The following is a 19,894-nucleotide window of genomic DNA, read 5'->3' on the forward strand; positions in this document are numbered from 1 at the left end:
CTCGGCAACTGAAGTTGGAAAAGCTCGCCTAGATTTTGATAATAATAAATTTATTGTGTTGGACAATGCTTATTTTATTCCTGGATTTACTAGAAATTTAATTTCCTTATCAAAATTGCATGAACAAGGTTTTCATGTTTCTTTTAATAATAATTCAATTGTTATTTCGAAATATGGTTTTATTTGTTCAGCAAAGTCTAAAGGCGGACTTTACAAGTTAGAGCCCAACGTAGAGTATGTTTATAATTCTGAATTATTTAAAACTGCAAATTCTAGATTTATTAAAAGACAAAAGGTATATTTCGATAGTGAAACATATTTGTGGCATTTGAGATTGGGATATATTGGTCTAGACAAAATTAATAGACTAACAAATGATTGTCCTTTAAAAGAACTATCTATTGGTTCTCTCCCAGTCTGTGAATCCTGCCTAGAAGGCAAAATGACCAAAGGACCTTTCTCTGCTAAAGATTCAAGAGCCACAGAACCACTTCAACTTGTACATACGGATGTTTGTGGTACACTAAATGTCCAAGCTAGAGGAGGTTATGAAATATTTTGTCAATTTCATTGACAATTTTGTCAATAAAATGTTCTCTATACACACTCAATGTTGTTCCATCTAAGTCTAGTAAGAAAACACCATTGGAATTATGGAATCGTACTAAACCTAGTTTACATCATTTCCGTATATGGGGTTGTCCTGCACACGTGCTTAAAGGAAAGACTGGGAAGTTGGAATCACACACTGAAGTGTGCATGTTTGTGGGATATTCCATAGAAACAAAAGGTGGTATATTTTATAGTCCTAAAGATAACAAAATGTTTGTATCTACAAATGCTACTTTTCTAGAGCATGACTATATATATATATAACCACAAACCTCAAAGTAAAGTCGTACTTGAGGAAATGGTCTCAAGTAAACAAGACCAATCACCAACAATGGCAAGAGATAAACAGCTAGAGGATATCACTAGTTCTAGTCAGAAAAATAGAGAGCTTCGTCATAGTGGGAGGGTTGGTAAACAACTAGTACGCTATGAACATGAAGTTCAGATGCTTGTGTCTGATACAAACAAAGATGATCCATTGACATATAGAGATGCAGTGAAAGATTCTAACAAAGAAAAATGGCTAAACGCCATGAACCTTGAAATGGAATCGATGTATTCCAATTCTCTCTGGACTCTTGAAGATCCACCTGAAAATGTCAAACCTACTGGTTGCAAATGGATATTCAATAAGAAAAGTGGAGCAGATGGGAAAGTAATGACTTTCAAAGCAAGGCTAGTAGCAAAGGGCTACACACAAAAAGAAGGAGTTGATTATGAAGAAACTTTTTCACCTCTGGCCATGCTCAAATCTACCCGCATACTCTTATCCATAGCTGCATGCATGGATTATGAAATTTGGCAAATGGACGTTAAAACAACTTTTTGAATGGCTAACTTGATGAAACCATTTACATGTCTTAACCAGAGGGGTTCAAAGTTAAAGGTCAAGAGCAAAAAGTTTGCAAGCTTCTTAAGTATATTTATGGACTTAAACAACCTTCGAGATCTTGGAATCTTAGATTTGATGAAACAATCAAAACATTTGGTTTTGAACAAAACTTTGATGAACCTTGTGTTTATAAACAAATCAAAGATAAGATTGTAGTATTCCTCGTTCTTTACGTTGATGATATTCTACTAATTGGGAATGACATAGAAACATTATCAAAAGTAATGAAATGGTTAGTTGAGCAATTCCAAATGAAAGATTTGGGAGAAGCCAAATATGTTTTGGGAATTCATATCTGTAGAGATCAAAAGAACAAAATTTTGGGACTGTCTTAAGCAACTTATATTGATAAAGTGCTAGAACACTTTAGCATGCAAAACTCCAAGAAGGGCACTATGCCTACTCGGTCAGGAGCTAAATTGTCTAAAGAACAATGTCCACAAACACATCAAGAAGAGAAGGAAATGAGACAATATCCCTATGCCTCTGCAACAGGCAGTCTAATGTATGCAATGCTATGCACTAGACCTGACATCTGTTATGTAGTACAGATAGTCAGTCGTTATCAATCCATCCTAGATTGAGTCATTGGACAACAGTAAAGAATATTCTCAAGTATCTTAGGCATATTGTAGATTACATGCTTGTGTATTCAGGTGGAACCTGAACCCCACTGGATATACTAATTCTGATTTTCAATAAGACAAAGATAGTCAAAAGTCGACATCAAGATTAGTTTTCACACTTGGAGGAGGTGTTGTAGTTTGGAGAAGTATTAAACAATCTAGTATTGCAGACTCCACCATGGAAGCCGAATACATAGCGACTTCTGAAGTAGCTAAAGAGGTTGTGTGGCTCAAGAAGTTCTATATTGATCTGGAAGTTGTTCCAGGCATGGATCAACCACTTGTTTAATACTATGATAATAATGTGGCAGTAACTAATTCAAAGGAACCTAGAAGTCACAAGAGGGGAAAGCACATCGAGAGGAAATATCACTTAATCTGAGAGATAGTCAACCAAGGAGATGTTGTTGTCTTAAAGATTGCCTCTGAGGATAATCTTGTAGATCTGTTCACAAAGACTTTATCTATTAAATATTTTCAGGGTCATGTGAGAAGCATGGGGTTAAGGCTAATCCCTCATTTTCTTTAGGGCAAGTGAGAGATTGTTGGGAATTGTGTCCTAATAGCAACTGTAGTAGACAATGGTTTTAATGAAATAAATAAATGAATTGAATTATTGCATATATGTAGCTTATGTACTATATTATTACTAATAATACAAAGTAAATATCATAAAATTCCCATCTATGTGGTCTCAATCTCATATTGGTATGAGAGGATAGAGATTGAGATAATGAACTTAAATAGCTCACAGGAAAATAAAGTTATGGAATCTTTAGATTAATTACTACTACTACGGTCCACTAGTATTATAAATACATGTGACCTAGATCCAGGTTACTAGTGTAGTAGGACACTTTAGTGGAGGTACTTTGCATGCTAAGAGTATGTAGAACTGGACCAGATGTGTTTTAAGAATACTTGTTTAAATATCGTTTCGTAATATTATAAAACACATCAACTGATGATCATATACAAACTGATCTTAATCCTGAAGTTACTATGAAATCCTACATATGTTACTTGATCCTTTGAATCATGCGTTACAGTTTGTCAGAATGATCAGACTAAGAACAATTGTTTTGGGGACTCAATGATGTATATGGGTGGGGACGTAGCTTAACAAATATGGAATCTATACATTCTTATAGATTGAATGATGATTCCCTTTGTGGGTTGGCTTTTGGAACTGAAAATGTTATTGACGTCAAATTCGTAATCAGATTATGAATTAACCTTCACTAGTAAAGTCAATGGTACACTAGGAAACAATATATAATTAAAAGGGTAAAATAGTAATTTTATTCCCATTTAATTATGAATCATCAATAGAGGATTAATTTGAATGTAATGATTATATCAATAGATACTTCATGGTTACAATAAAGTAATCAGTAAATATATGTTTTTAATTCTTAAGAGTACAGTCTCATATTTAAAGTGGAATAATCATGAGATTAATAAATATGATTATTGAATCAAAAAGTTTTGGTTAATAAATTTTTATTTGTTGGAGCTTGGAATTATTGGTCCATAGGTCCCTGGGGTGGCTCTATCAACATTTATTAAGGCAAGAATTGATAGAAGGGTTAAACTGTGAATGAGATATTTGAGAGAATATTTATTCTTTAGGATAAATGTGCAATTATGTGATAATTGAAGTTGCACAATTTATTGCATTTGTGCAATTTTGAAATTGTGTAGAAATAAAAGAAATTGATTTTAATCAATTATTTTATTTAAGTGTGAATAAATAAATATTGATAGTCAAAATTGGTTTTGATTATTATATTCATTTAATTAATAATAAGATTATGACGGAAATTCAAATTTTGAATTTTGAATTTTTAAATTTAAGTTGTTATCTTTTTCCTTAAAAAAGATGATACCTTATTTGAATATCTAGTTATTGATTGATTAAAAATAAAAACACATGAAAAATCAAAATCCCATTTTTTAGGGATAGGCCACACGCATAGTACGACGAAGTATACTAAGATGTCGTTGATGAATACTATGATGAATTTATCCAAGTAGTCCTTGAAGACCCTATTCATCAAGTCCATAAACACGCCTGGTGCATTGGTAAGACCAAAAGACATTACTAAGAACTCGTAATGCCCATAACGAGTCCTAAAAGCTGTCTTAGGAATATCTTCTCCCCTCACCTTAAGCTGATGGTATCCGGACCGTAAATCAATCTTTGAAAATATGGTTGCACCTCGAAGTTGATCAAACAAGTCTTCAATCCGGGGTAGCGGGTACTTATTCTTAATCGTTACTTTATTCAGCTCGCGGTAGTCTATGCACATCCGCATGCTCCCATCCTTCTTCTTCACAAATAGAACCGGAGCTCCCCATGGAGAATGGCTCGGCCTAATAAAACCCAAGTTTAGGAGTTCTTGCAGCTGCGTCTTTAACTCCTTGAGTTCCGTAGGTGCCATCCGATATGGTGCCTTGGAGATAGGCTCAGTGTCCGGTACTAATTCAATCGTGAAGTCAATTTCCTGAGTCGGCGGCAACCCTGGAAAGTCATCGGGAAATACCTTTGGGAATTCTCTTACAATACGGATGTCTCCAACCTTAAGTGGTGTTTCCTTTACCACATCCGTGATGCTGGCTAAGAATGCTTGAGACCCTTTTTCTATCATTCTTTGGGCTTTGAGAGATGATATTAGCGGTGTACGTAGTCCTGAAACTTGTCCCATGAAACATAATCTCTGGCCGTCAGGAGTCTCGAACATCACCTTCTTGCATTTGTAGTTGATGGTTGCGCCATGTCGTGCTAGCCAGTCCATGTCTAGTATTACGTCAAAGTCCTTGATCTCCAGTTCTATTAGGTCTCCTTCTAGTTCTACGTCCTCAGTCTTGATCGGTACACCTCGTACCATCAATGACGATAGAACTACTTTGCCCGAAGGCAACTCGGTTACAAACCTAGTTCTAAATCTTTCACAAGGTTTGTCTAGTTTTTCTGTCATTCCTAGCGAGATATACGAATGAGTGGCTCCCGAATCATATAATACAGAACATATATTATTGAGGATAGAAACCTGACCTATGACCACCTTATTGCTAGCATCAGCCTCTCCTTGGGTTAAGGAAAAAACCCTGGCAGGAACCATCTTATCTTCCTTTTTCCCTTCTGACTTAAGCTGAGGACATTCTTTCTTTTGGTGTCCCTCTTTACCACAGTTGTAACATCCTTTGGTGTTTGCCCGGCCTTCCCCAGTATGTTTCCTTTGGCACTTAGCACATGGCGGGTATTCTACATAACCCGGCCTACTACCTCCATTATTTGTCTGTGCCCTTTTATCGCCGTCGGACTGCTTATTGTCAAGATGCCTTCTTTTCTGACCGTTGTTGTTGTTGTTGCTGGACTTATTGTTGTTGTTAAGGTTGTTGTTCTGACTTGTCTGAGGTTGACCCTGCTGTCTAGGCTCAGGCTTACTGGCTTCTTCTTTACTAACGTTAGCCTGCAGCCTTTCTACTATTATTGCTGTCTCTAGAACGTCAGCATAAGTAGTATTTCCTGGGTTTGCTAACTTAACCCCCAGCTCGATCGAAGTCCTCTTACAAACTTAGACACCCTCAGATAGTCGGTTGGAACAATTTTCGGTGCGAACTTAGCCAAACGGTTGAACTGCCGAGCATACTCTGCCACTGATAAACTTCCTTGCTTCAGGCCAGCAAACTCCTCAAATCTTGAGCGAGTACAGCCAAATTATAGTACTTTTTATGGAACAACTCCAAAAATCGAGTCCAAGTCATGGTGGCAACATCATGCGTCTGCTGGACTAAGTCCCACCATATCCTGGCATCTTTCTTGAGCAAGGACGAAACGTAGGATATGCGGTCTGCGTTGCTGAGGTTCATGTTCGTCAGGATTGGCTCCACGTTTCTTAGCCACTCTTCTGCCTCAAAGGGGTCTGTAGTCCCCTCAAAGTTCAGAGCGTGTTGCTTATGGAACCGCTCATAAACTGGCTCCATATGTTGTACTGGATATGGCGCATAATTTTCCACTGGCCATCCCTCATATGGATCAACTTGTTGGGGTGCTGAGGCCATTTGTTGCGGTTGTGGCTGCGGCGGAGGTGGAGGCTGAGTCTGGGGCTGAGCCTGTTGTCGTTGTTGCTACAATAGTTCCTCAACTTGTTGCGCAGTCTGGCCATCTCTACAGTGTTGTTAGCTGGTGGCGGCGGCGCGTTGCGGCTGGCAGTAGCACGCACTCCCCTTTTGCGAACTGGAGGGGCTTCATTATTCACCGGAGTAGCGTTGGAGGCGTTTCCGTTGGTGCGAGCAGATCTTCGGAGTGACATTGCAGCAGAGTTCTAACAGTTGAGAGAAACATGTCAAAACTTTACCCTAATAGGCTCTAAGGCAAAAACTTAATCTAAACAAACATAACTCGGACCTATAGATTATGACTTCTTATGAAAATTATATAAGTCTCCTTTATTATTAGAGTGGGTTTCTATACTTAGAAAAACAAGCCATCTTTATTATTTTCTAAGTCTGTTTCTAATCATCCTATATGACTTAATTCTCAAGCTCGAAACTCATCTTTGTTCCAACGTTAACCATATTGAGGGAGGGCTGGGATCAGTAAAATCGTTCCCACTACTATGGCCCCCTAACTCTCAATATAGAAACTTGGTTCATTGATTTGTATCAACCCTCACTGAACTTAGTCATTATTTATTTTATTTATTATTTTTTATGATTGCAAAATAAAATCAAACTCATACATGAAAAAAAAATAACCATGATATTAATTTGGAAAAGAAAGTTTTCACTATTTACAACCATAAAAGAAAACAAATAATAAATTAAAACAAACAATGAAACTAATTATTCTAAAAATTGGTATCTTCTATATCTGATCCTTCATCTAGCATATCATCATTTAACTCCTCATAATCCTCATTATCATGTGCCTCAAAATGCCCTCGAGGAAGGTTCATAAAAATTCTATGATTTTTCTCATTTGTAAAATGAAACTCTATTTTTGAAGTGAACCTTATCAAGAGAAAATAATATCTCATTGCTACCGGCAATTCATCTTCATTATCCATTGTTTCCCATATCTCCTCTAAGGCTGCTGTTACAGTATGATAATCTCTAAATAATCTAATTACTAAAACATATTACCCCGTTGCTCTCATCATGGTCTACTTGGATTCTTGGAGGTGACCTATTTCTCTGTGGAACAAAACCAGCCTCCGAGTGATTCTTTCTAGCACTCCTACGGTGTTTCTTGATTCTCTAATTCTTTTTAAAGCCTTAATGGCTCAGATATCCTCATAAGTTAATGCTCCGTTCATTCTTAAATGAAACATAAAGACTAAAATCGTTAGCTATACATATAAACATAATAACTATAACTTAAACACTTACTTGGCGGTTAGATTCGAAGCTTTGAGTGTGTGTATCGAGGAGAACTTCATGCGAATGAACCATTTCTCTGATACCAACTGTAACGACCCAACTATTCTAGACTTTGGACCATTAATAACTACTATACACAGACACTAATCTTAAGAAAACATATATATGAAATAACCATAACTTTATTAAAACTATAAAGAGTTAAAATACATAAAATTCATAGTAGGATATGGGATCCCATTGTTTTATTAATAAAATAGAGCATAACTTAAATCTTAAATAAAATGGTTACAATATTAAGTGCGGAAATACATAAAAATCATAATTTAAAAGACTTAAACAACTTCATCCTCGAATCGTTCATGCAGTCCACTGATTTCATTCTCCCTCAATACACATTCTCAAGCTACCAAGAACCTTCCCGCCGCCATAACTATTTTCCTGCACATATAAAACATAAAGGAATGAGCCTAATGCCCAGCAAGGAAAATCTACTACAAACATGAAACACAATCATACACATAAACTATGAACATATATCATATACTATAACACATATATCATAATTCTAACCCATGTACATGGTGACTATTGGGGTTTGCTAACAAAGCAACTATGAGCCTCAAACTACAATGAGGTTTGCTAGTTAAGCAACTATAAGCCCCAAAAACATATAACTATTGGGGTTTGCTATATAGCAACTATAAGCCCCAAAACATAAATGTGATAGGGTTTGCTATATAACAACTATAAGCCCCAATCATACATATATCATACACATAAAATCATACTATAGCATAATCATAACATCTTACATAACATAGCACATATCACATAAGAACTATCCTATTTTCCTTACCGAAATACCGGGATGATGAGAACAAGGTCAGGATTTTGGAACACTCCTAAAAGCCATTAATAGAGAGGTGAGTTTTCTAAAAGAAAGAGATGAAGAGGAATGAACTAAACCATCGAGAAGATACTTACCAACAAGAAATCTCAAGTTCGAAGAACTTAGATACCTAACCAAGAATAGATAAGACTGGGTTAGGAATTGAGTAGAGAAAAACTATAAGAAATAATGAAACAATACAGAAAAGGAACTAAGAATAGGAATACATTTGAAATTGCTATGACTGAACTACACCTCGAAACTGAAATACACACTATGAACCTTACTTCCCAATTGTCTAATAAGCTTAGAATGATAAAGCTTATAACCCCAACCCAAGTGTTTATCACTCTATAGTCTCACTAGCATCTGGAAGGCTCTGATCAATGCTTGAAGAATGAATGAAAAGGCTTGGTGCTAGGTCCTATTTATAGAGTTTTAGGAATAAAAATCTTCTTTTTGGCTTTGAATAAAAATAATGAATTTAATTGAAAATATTTGAATATTCTTCAGCCAAAGGCTTAGGACTTGGTCAAATTGTTCAGAGAAAGGTTTAAGGAGTCAAAGCTTGATTTTTAAAAACAAAAATAATAAAAACATATAGAATCCTAACTTCTAACTCCCTAAATCTCGTAACTCTAAACTCACCTGCAGTAAAATCAACATATATGGAGTTGTAGGACTTCGATTTAGACTATCTTTATACCATTAGAAAGCTAATTCAATTATCTACAACTTTCTAGAAAAAAATATTTTTCGAAATTCATAACATAACTGAGTAAAAAATAGGTCGGAAGTTACAGTACCCTAAAGTTACGAAAAATCCATTTAATTATCTAAATAACTACCTAATCCACAAATAAATAAAATTGTGACAAATGTCATGCTCCTAGCATATTATGGTGAAGACTAAGTCTTATATTTCCTTTATTTTATCATTAAAATAATAATTATTTAATAATCATGCATATGACAAGTGCCATAATCCTATTGGCTCTTAGGAATAACCATGCTCATGACAAGTGTCATATGCTTATTGGCTCTATCTAAACCTTAGGTTTTAATCATTACCATATTAATAACCAGCAATATTAATCAAACATTATGTTATAATTAATATTCTTAAACTATAGGTTAAACTTATAAAATCCATAACTATTGCTAGGAGTTTCCAACTAAATCCCGGCTTGAACCAAAATCCACAGTAATAAACATACTATAACTACTACTAGCTATTACTATTACTACTACTATCTAACTAGCTAAGTAAAGTTCTTGGACTCTACACTCAGGGTCATTTCTTTATTCGCACGAAGCTTGAGGTAAGAAAACTGCACCCGATGCATAAGATGCGTGATTAGGGCTTGGCCCGTGGTGAAATGTAAATATGATTAGGGTTTGGCCCGAATGTGAAATGTAAATATGATTAGGGCTTAGCCCAACTGTGAAATGTGAATATGATTAGGGTTTGGGCCCCTGTTAATGAACATGATTATAATCGTGTCGGTGAATATATGTTTAAGCACACTGGAATGCGTTGTATTTATTTATACGATGATTGCACTATATGTATGATTGTTCTTGGTTGGAAAGCCCGGATTATAAGCTGTGGTCGGCACTATGCGTGTTGAAAGCATGTCGTTATGACTAGGCCACACTGAGAGTGTATTATACACTTGACTGGCTCAAATGCCACTTGAATAAATAGTAGTGCGACACACACTTGTGTGACCCTGTGCTCGCTTACTTGTACAATGTGTCTGCTTTGTTTTAGTTGTCATTGTTAAGCATGCTGTTATATTCTGTTGATTTTCTGAATCTGTTTAAATATGTTTTCTTGCTAAACCTTGGCTCACGAGTGCTATGTGGTGTAGGTAAGGGTAAGGAGAATCTTGGCCAGCCATAAGTTGGAGAGCGTTAGAGGCGATGTGTACATATGCAGTCTGCTCGACCGCCACGACAGAGATATCGCAGGGGAAACTAGGGTTGGACCCTGTTTTGCCGCTTAGGTTGGCTTATTTTGTAATCTCTGTGTTGTAAACCATTTTCAAACTTTTATTTTGGGGATCCCATGTAAAGACTAAAGTTATAATGGAAATGTTTGATCTTTTGACCAAGATTTTTAATACTTGAGCCATTAGTCACTCAATCACATATTTTAGTCCAAATGACTCATTTAGCGAGCCTAGCGCTAATTTAAACACACGTAGTAACGGTTCTTGATAAGTAGGGTGTACAAATACTCTTACTGAAGTAGACAAATAATAGAACCAAAGAGATCATATGATTGAGAGAGAAAAATAGTGGTGATTTTAAATTTTGAATCAATGTGTTATAAGTAATCGTTAGATACCGGCTCTTGGGAATATAGTATCCAAACAATTCAATCATAGAAGAGTTCTCCACAAAAAAGCCACACATAAAGAAAAAAATTACAATTAAAGCAAAAATTTATGAAGCATGATTAACAAAAAAAGAAAAGAAATATATACGTAAAGAGAGAGAGAAGAAGAAGATATGCGTAGTCAAAAAGAGAGTGAGAGAAAGAAGAGTTGTTATCAATATTAAATATAGCTATTATGTATGAATAATTTTAAAATAAATTAAAACATAATATAATTGGGATAAGTAGTGTACAGTAGATAAATAAAAATATTTTATATATAAAATCGTAAATGTGTAAATATCTAATTGTATTTCCAAATGAAATAATTTTATCATCATTATTATTTTTTTATTTTAAACTCCAAAATTAACTCGAATAAGCATAATTTTAATATGATGTTAAATCAAATAACTTCAAATTTTTAAATAAATGTGGAATTTTGTATTTAACAAAATTTGTGATCTACAACTAGTTTTTATCCCAAAAATAATGTGAATCTGAAAAACAACTTGTTATACCCATTTTTGGAGTATCATTACCCATCAGCACAGATCATGCCTAAAGCCAAGTCAATTGTAACTTTGTATAATTCTTGGGCCAAGCCCAATAACTTAAGCCAACACTCAAATTTAACCCTAGCTCTTTAATATAAATAAGAGGAGAGAGGAGAGGAAAGGCAACTTTTTCACAGAGAGAGAGTTCTCTCCATCTTCCATGGAGTCAAATAGCTAAAAGCTAAATACAAATGTAATCCATGGCTTGCAAGATCAATGACGGTGACTAAGTGGATGTAGGCCATCTTTTTGGGGTTGAACCACTATAAAACTCTCTTTATCCATTATTTATGGGCACTAGACACATTTCTTAATTTTTATTTAGCTCTAAAAAAATCTTCTCAATATTATTCTTTGGGTGTTAGATGAGTTAACGAAAAAACGAGTTAACATTTTGATGTTTTCATTGAGAGCTGAACACAAGGACGAAGACGTTGATGTCATTGAAATTCACCCCAGCAACAGGCTGCCCCAAACCATCTTTGTTCAACAATATTTTAGACAGATATGAACAGTAGCTCACAAATTGACATGTCTGGGTCGCTTAGGAGAGCTTGAAGGGAAGAGTTACTTTGGAGAATTCCTTGTAATACCCCGAAACCCCTAATGCGGTTTAATGGCTGGATTAGTAGGCCGGGAGGGCCATAATTGTTAAATTATGCCATTAAATGAATATATGCATGCTTATGTGAATTATATTATAATATGATGTTATATGCATGCATGTGGGTCCACATTTGATTATTATGATATTTTGGTAATTTGGCCTGTTGAGGGCATATTTGTGTATTTGGGTGCATATTGTGATTTGTGAATGAGATCATATTATTATGGAGATATATTCGAGCTATTTGGCATGAGACGGTCTTATATTATAAATTAGCAGTTTTGTCATAACGGGGGTCTTTTATTGGGATATTGAGTTATGAGAATGTTATTTGATGATAAATTGGGAGTTATTGAGATCAGGAGGAAATTCTAGGAGTTTTGACTATAGTAACTCCTGGGGTGTTTTTGAGACCCCGAGCATTAGGTTTTATTTGAGGTTACTTAAGCTTGAAGTAGCTTGTCAGATAGAACCGTACATTAGAAAACCTCTCGTTCTCTTCCCGTTAGTACGTTTTACCGTTCGAAGCATTTTCGGAGAAATCTCGAGTTCTAGGAGTCGGAATCAAGAGAGGATCGAGGCATAGCAATCCTAGGAAAGATTAGAAGCTTCTTGACCGAAGGATTTGATGAGAAACAACCCAATCAAAGGTAATCTAAGTTTTAAGTTTTGAGTTTTTAGAGTTTCTAAGCTTAGAAATCGGCTTTTGTGAATCATTGAGTTTTTGGTTCGTTTGAGCCTTGGGATTTTATGGTTTTGAATCATTGGGAAGCTTAGGAACTTTGATTTGATGATTTGGAAGTGTTTAGGTATGTTTTTGGAGGGTTTGGGATGAAGGAGAATGAGTTTGGGGATGGTTCTGGGTTGGGGGTCGTGGCCCTGTTCTTAGGCGCCGCGGCCCTAGCTTGAAGAAGCAGGTGGAGCAAGTTTGGCCTTGCTGGGCGCCGCAGCCCTAGGTATAGGGCGCCGCGGCCCTTGCTCCTGGGGTAGCTGGGGTCGCGTCCCAAGGTGTTAGGGCCGCAGCCCTTGGACAGGTTTGAGGTCGTTTGAGTGTTTTGGCCCCGGGAAGTTGGTTTTGGGCCTCGGGATTGTTCCTACTACCCAGATTAGTGGGGATTGTTGTCCCAGTGGCTAGATCTTGGTTTGGGAACCCTTGTTTATCATTTTATTGATGGTGTCCCATATTTGGCTATGACTAGGTGACCGCTAAAGGACCAAAAGTCAGATCGTTCTCAAGGGTCGTTCTTTTATTCATTCTCGCTCGAATAAGAGGTAAGAAAACTGCACCATGTGTATATGACATGCATGACTGTTATTGAGGCATGTTGGTTGCTAAATGTGGACATTGATTGCATATTAAATGCTATAGGATGTTGTTTACTTGTGTATGGCACTGATTAGTCAAGGATGGCACTGGTCGCGTATTACTGACCTAAGAGTCAGAAACGGCATAAGCATCCTGAATGCAGGGCCGAATGAAGATTAGATCTAATCAATATCAGCATTCAATGACTCTAAAGCATTAATACTGGATCGACCCTAAGGTCGATGAAACTTATAAGCACTTGGCTAGTCTAAGACTAGTTACTCAGAGCCAGGGCCAAAGGCCTAGGTGACTGCTTGTCACATGGCTAGGGAACAGAGTTCCATAGTTATGACTCTAGAGTCATGAGGAAGGTTATGTTGGTGACTAGTCATCATGCACCTATCCTGTTTAAGCTAGTGAAAGGTTCGCTTATCTGTTAAGCCCCGGTGACCCTATCGTCACATGGCTGAAGGGAGTTGTACCCACCTTAGTGACTTTTGTACTGTCACTTACCTGTTTTGGACTGAAAGTCCTGAATGATTATTATGATCATTGTTGATATTATTGTTAGGAAAATATAATTGTCTCAATGGAAATGGTAAGAAAATATTACAACTCTATGCAAAATATTACAATAGACAAGGATTGATCAAATAAAGTGTTACAACTCTATAACTGAAAATACAAATAAAAGGAGAAGGAGATGTAAGATGATAGAAATAGAAAGTACAACTCTATTACAAAAGGATACAAGTAAACTAGAAATGTTTGAACAAAGGAAATAAAAGGATTACAACTCTTAAACAAAAGTACAAGTAAATAGAATAATAAGAAAAGAAGATAGAGCAATAGAAGAAAATAAGAACAAGAACCAAAATAATAAACTCTCACTCACACAACCAAAGTGAAGAGTGTTGGGGATCACCAACTTGAACAAGGTTTGAAACCTTTGTCCAAAAGCTCATTTCCCCCTAACTCAAGCACTAAGGGATCTCTCACAGATTATAGGAAATTCTTTCTGGAATAATCAAGCCTCAAGGTGTTTCTAGCCAAGTGCTCTAATGGATAGAAAATGTTGTGTCTTACAAGTGAGCTATAGGCTCCTATTTATAGAGTTTGGAGACACCCTTTGAATTTCAAATTCCACCAACCCACATGGCTGTTACCAATGTTTAATTTGATTAATATGGAATTAAAAATGAGATTTGGGAGTTATTTGGGTTTTTTGAGTCGTTCAACAAAGATTGAAAAAACTGAAAAAATTGGTCAGTTTTTGGCCTGTGGCCGCGGCCAGAGACATTAGTGGTCACGGCCACTAGTCTCTGTCCCACAGGCCGTGGCCACCGACCAATTTCTGCACTTAAAAATGTGCTGTTTTTCCAAACGGTTCCAAACCCTCCCAAATGATTTTGTAACTCCCAAAACACATTATTGGGGTTAAAATCATATCTCTAACAACCATATCACATATGGTTTTATGAAATTCATCTCAATATTGTGTAACAACAAATTTACACAATAAAGGGTAATATTTGGAAGTTACAAATTTGTAACACCAAATATGTTACATTTTTTTGGATATATCTCATATATCTAAATATTGTAACTCTCTATTATATGTTACAATATGTGACACTCTTTGTCACATTTATTTAATCTAAAACATTATATTATAAAATAATATAACATTCCCCCACTAGATTAAATAGTTATCTATTGTAACATTTATTTAATCAATCATTATATTTTAAAATATAACATATCCCCCACTATATTAAATAAGAACTCTATCTTATAGGAGTCATTGCATTAGTGCATAAAGAAAAGCAAAGTGTTTTTCAACTTGAGCTTTACTATAGTGTAATTATCACAAAATTTGTCAAAAATTTGGTTGCACTAGGCATTGAACCATCTTTTCATAATAACAAATCGGTGATAACACACACACCTTTGCGATGTTCACTTGAGACCTCTATGTCTCGCTTTGCATCGTTAATGGCCATGTGCACTTTCCATTCATGGACGTTCTTGAGAATACTCCCAATTCTCATGAGAGGCGGCACCACCTCTAGGTCCATATAGGTAGAATTCTTACAATATTTTGTTACCCAAAACTACTTGTCTTTACAAGACTGAATTCTATTAAAAAACCTTTCGGTTTTAACCCTCAACTTGGTAACACACAAGTACTCAATATCTCATATGGGACTTATTTGAGTACAACTAATATTCACTTGATTGACTTGTTGTTACCTATTGAACCTAACACTAGTTGAATAACTAGTGTTAAGATAGGTTACCATCAATGGTGAATCTCTTTAGGGAGTTTAAGTCCCATCCCTCGAGTTGATGCAGCTACTAAATCCCTCGTTTGTGGCTTAGTGAAAGGATCCGCCAGATTTTCACTTGTTCTCACATAGGATATTGAGTCGACTCCTCTTTGAATCAATTCTCTTACATATCCATGTCTTAGACTAATATGTCTAGACTTCCCATTATACACTCCGTTGTATGCTCTAGCCAATGTCGCTTGGCTATCACAATGTATCGATATAGGAGATACATTCTCTTTGATTAGGGGAATCTCTATCAACAGATCCTTTAACCATTCGGCCTCTTTGCCGGTAACAGCTAGAGCTATGAACTCTGCTTCCATAGTTGAATGGGATATACAGGTTTGTTTCTTGGAACCCCAAGAAATTGCACCTCCACCAAGTGTAAATACCCAACCAGTTGTGGACAAGTTGTCCCCAAGATTGGATATCCAACTTGCATCTATATATCCTTCTAATATCGAAGGAAATTTGGAGTAGTGAAGGCTTAGTCCTTTGGTTTTCTTGAGATAACCTAGGACTCTTCCAATTGCCTTCCAGTGATCCACACTTGAATTACTTGTAAACCTACTAAGTTTACTTACCGCAAATGCTATATCAGGTCTTGTACACTGGCAGCGTACATTAGACTCCCTATAGCACTAGCGTACTCCAATTGAGCCACCGCTCTTCCTTCATTCTTCTCTAGTTTTACACTATGATCGAATGGAGTATTGGCATCTTTAATCTTGAGATGGTTAAATTTGTTCAATACTTTCTCAACATAATGGGCTTGCCCTAACACAAAACCCCCCAAAATGTTTCTTTACTTTGATACCGAGTATGGTATCAACTTCTCCAAGATCTTTCATCTTGAAGGTTGATGATAGAAACCTCTTCGTTTCTTTTATCCCTTTCATGTTATTACTTAAAATAAGCATGTCATCCACATATAAGCAAACAATGATCACATATCCCTTACAAGTTTTGGAATACAAACACTTGTCTCCATTGTTATGTCTAAACCCATTAGATATGATGGCTTGATCAAATTTCTCATGTCATTGCTTAGGAGCTTGTTTCAATCCATATAAGGATTTTACAAGTCTTCAAACTTTATGTTCATATTTTGGTAGGACAAACCCTTCGGGTTGTTCCATATAGACCTCCTCATTGAGGTCACCATTAAGGAATGTCGTTTTGACATCCATTTGATGAACATACAAGTTGTGTATGGAAGCTAAAGCGAACAAAATTCTTATAGAGGTTGTTCTTGCAACAGGCGCATAGGTATTGAAATAATCGATGCCCTCTTTTTCCCTAAACCCTTTAGCTACTAATCTAGCTTTAAAGGTTTGGATAGTGCCGTCAGTGTGATATTTCTTCCTAAATACCCACTTACACCCAACTGGCTTAGACCCCGGTGGGAGGTCTACCGATTCCCAAGTGTTATTGGAAAGAATGGAATCCATCTCATCATTGATGGTTTCTTTCCAAAATGCACTATCTCTCAATTGCATAGCTTCTCTATAAGTCTTAGGATCATCCTTAATGAGAAGTACAATAGGAATTTTCCTAATGACTTCCTCTCTATTTCCTTCTACCATGTAGAATGAAATTCGTTGAGAATCTATCTCATTCATTACTAGACTTTTATGATTTTTAAGCCTTTGACTTCTTCTAGGTTCAAAGGGTTGCTTTACATCCTTTTGAAGATTCTCCTCTTGAGAATCAACTTTGGATGTAGAAGCTTGAGAATTGTTCTCATATAACAAATTATCCTTTAGAGATGTTGAAGCTTGAGAATTGTTGTCACATAACATATTCTCAAAAAATTCAACTTCTCTAGATTCAATCACAATATTAGACTCTAAGTCTAATAGACTCTAAGTCTAATAGCCTATAAGCTTTACTATTGTTGACATAACCAACAAAAGCACACTTTATGGCTCTTGAACCTAACTTTGTTCTATTAGGTTCGTTTTTCTTGCAATATGCAAAACACCCCCACACTTTGAAGGACCCTATGTTGGGTTTTCTTCCTTTCCATAACTCATATGGAGATATCTCATTTTTCTTCATCGGTATTCAATTAAGAATGTGACAAGCGGTTAAAAGCGCTTCACCCCATAAGTTGAAGTTCAACTTAGAAAACACCAACATAGAATTTATCATCTCTAGATAAGTCCTATTTTTCCTTTTGGCAACACCATTGTGTTGTGGTGTATAAGGTGCAGTGCACTCATGAATTATACAATTTTCTTCACAAAATGTATTGAATTCATTAGAGAAGTACTCTCCTCCTCTATCACTTCTTAGCACCTTAATCTTTTTATTTAGTTGATTTTCAACTTCTAATTTATACAATTTAAAAGCATCAAAAGTTTCATCTTTATGCTTTAAAAGGAACACATAGGTATATCTACTAAAATCATCTATAAAAGTAAGAAAATACCTTTTACCACCTCTAGTTAGCACACCATTTAATTCACAAAGATCACTATGGATTAAATCTAGTAAATTAGATGATCTTTCTACACTAGGAAATGGTTTCTTAATCATTTTCGCCTTAACACATGTTTCACATTTACCATAGTTTTTAATATTGCATGCAATCATACCACATTTTACTACTCTTTTCATGGTAGAGAAACCTATATGCGATAGTCTAAGATGCCACAAAAATAAAGAATCATACTCAATAATATAGGCGAAATTAGCATTTTTATTGATAACATTGAAAGTTACATCATTGGTGCACAATTTAACCATTCCCTCACAAGAGTACCATTTTCCCAAGAATACATTTGATTTGGTAAGTATAAGTTTACCGGACTCAAAAACGGCTTTAATGCCGGGCTTGCCAAGCAAATCACCACTTACCAAGTTTCTACTCATTTCGGGAACATAAAGTACATTCACTAATGTAACTCTCTTGCTGAAGCTGAAGTAGACTTCAATAGTACCTTTGCCAAGTACCTTGGATTTTCCCTCATTGCCCATTTGTATCTCATGGTTGCCATTTGACTCTTCAAAGGTCTTGAACAATGATTTGTCATAGGTGACATGGACGGTGGCACATGTATCATACCGCCACCCTTTCACCTTGCCTTGGACCGCATTCACCTCACTAAGGGTAGCAACTATGTTTTCCTCTTGAGTTAAGTTCACCTTAGGTCCTTGTTGGTCTTTTCTATGCCTACACTCTCTAGCATTGTGACCCTTTTTCCCACACACAAAGCAAGGGCCTTTCTCGCCCTTAAACTTGTTTGTGCTGGTTTTTGGACCCAAAGGTTTCTCATTACCCTTTTTCCCTTTGTTTTTGGGATGTTTTGGTTGTGACACCGCATTTGTTTTGGAAGTCTCTCCATTAGACCCCTCCAAGAGTTTATCTCTACATATCGATTCCTCTTCGATTCGAATATGTTTTTGGATTTCCTCCAAAGAATAATCCTCATTTTTATGAAGGATTCTTTTCCTATAGCTCTTCCAAGTTGGTGGTAATTTAGCCACTATAGCATCAACTTGAAAGGCCTCGAGAAGCTCAATCTTTAATACTTTCAATTTATTAACAATAATTTGCAATTCATGAATTTGAGGAAGAATAGGTTTATCACCAAAAAATTTGAAATTGAAGTATTGAGATATCAAAAACTTTTTGGTACCTTCCTCTTCCGCCTTAAACTTTTTCTCAAGTGCATCCCATATCTCCTTGGCCGATTTAGTCTCGGTGTAGAGGTCATAGAGCCTAACGAATTGGGCCTTGAGGATATGACCCCTACAAAGGAGATTGTCCTCCTCCCTCTTCCTTCTCTTCTCCACCTCCTCGGGAGTGTCTTTGTCGGATGGCTCGGCTAGAGGTGCCAAGGAAGACTCAAGGATGTAGGCGATTTTGAGAGTGGTTAATAGAAACCTCACATTGTCTTGCCACCTAGTAAAATTGGATCCATCAAACCTATCCAACCTTACTAGGTCTTGGTTCATGATCTTGATGGTTTCCCCTTCCATTGAAACAAAAAGGGTTAAGCTTTTGAATGTTAGGAAAATATAAATTGTCTCAATGGAAATGGTAAGAAAATATTACAACTCTATGCAAAATATTACAATAGACAAGGATTGATTAAATAAAGTGTTACAACTCTATAACTGAAAATACAAATAAAAGGAGAAGGAGATGTAAGATGATAGAAATAGAAAGTACAACTCTATTACAAAAGGATACACGTAAACTAGAAGTGTTTGAACAAAGGAAATAAAAGGATTACAACTCTTAAACAAAAGTACAAGTAAATAGAATAAGAAGAAAAGAAGAAAGAGCA

This window comes from Humulus lupulus, chromosome 2, assembly GCF_963169125.1.
Source record: "Humulus lupulus chromosome 2, drHumLupu1.1, whole genome shotgun sequence".
Classification (NCBI taxonomy): Eukaryota; Viridiplantae; Streptophyta; class Magnoliopsida; order Rosales; family Cannabaceae; genus Humulus; species Humulus lupulus.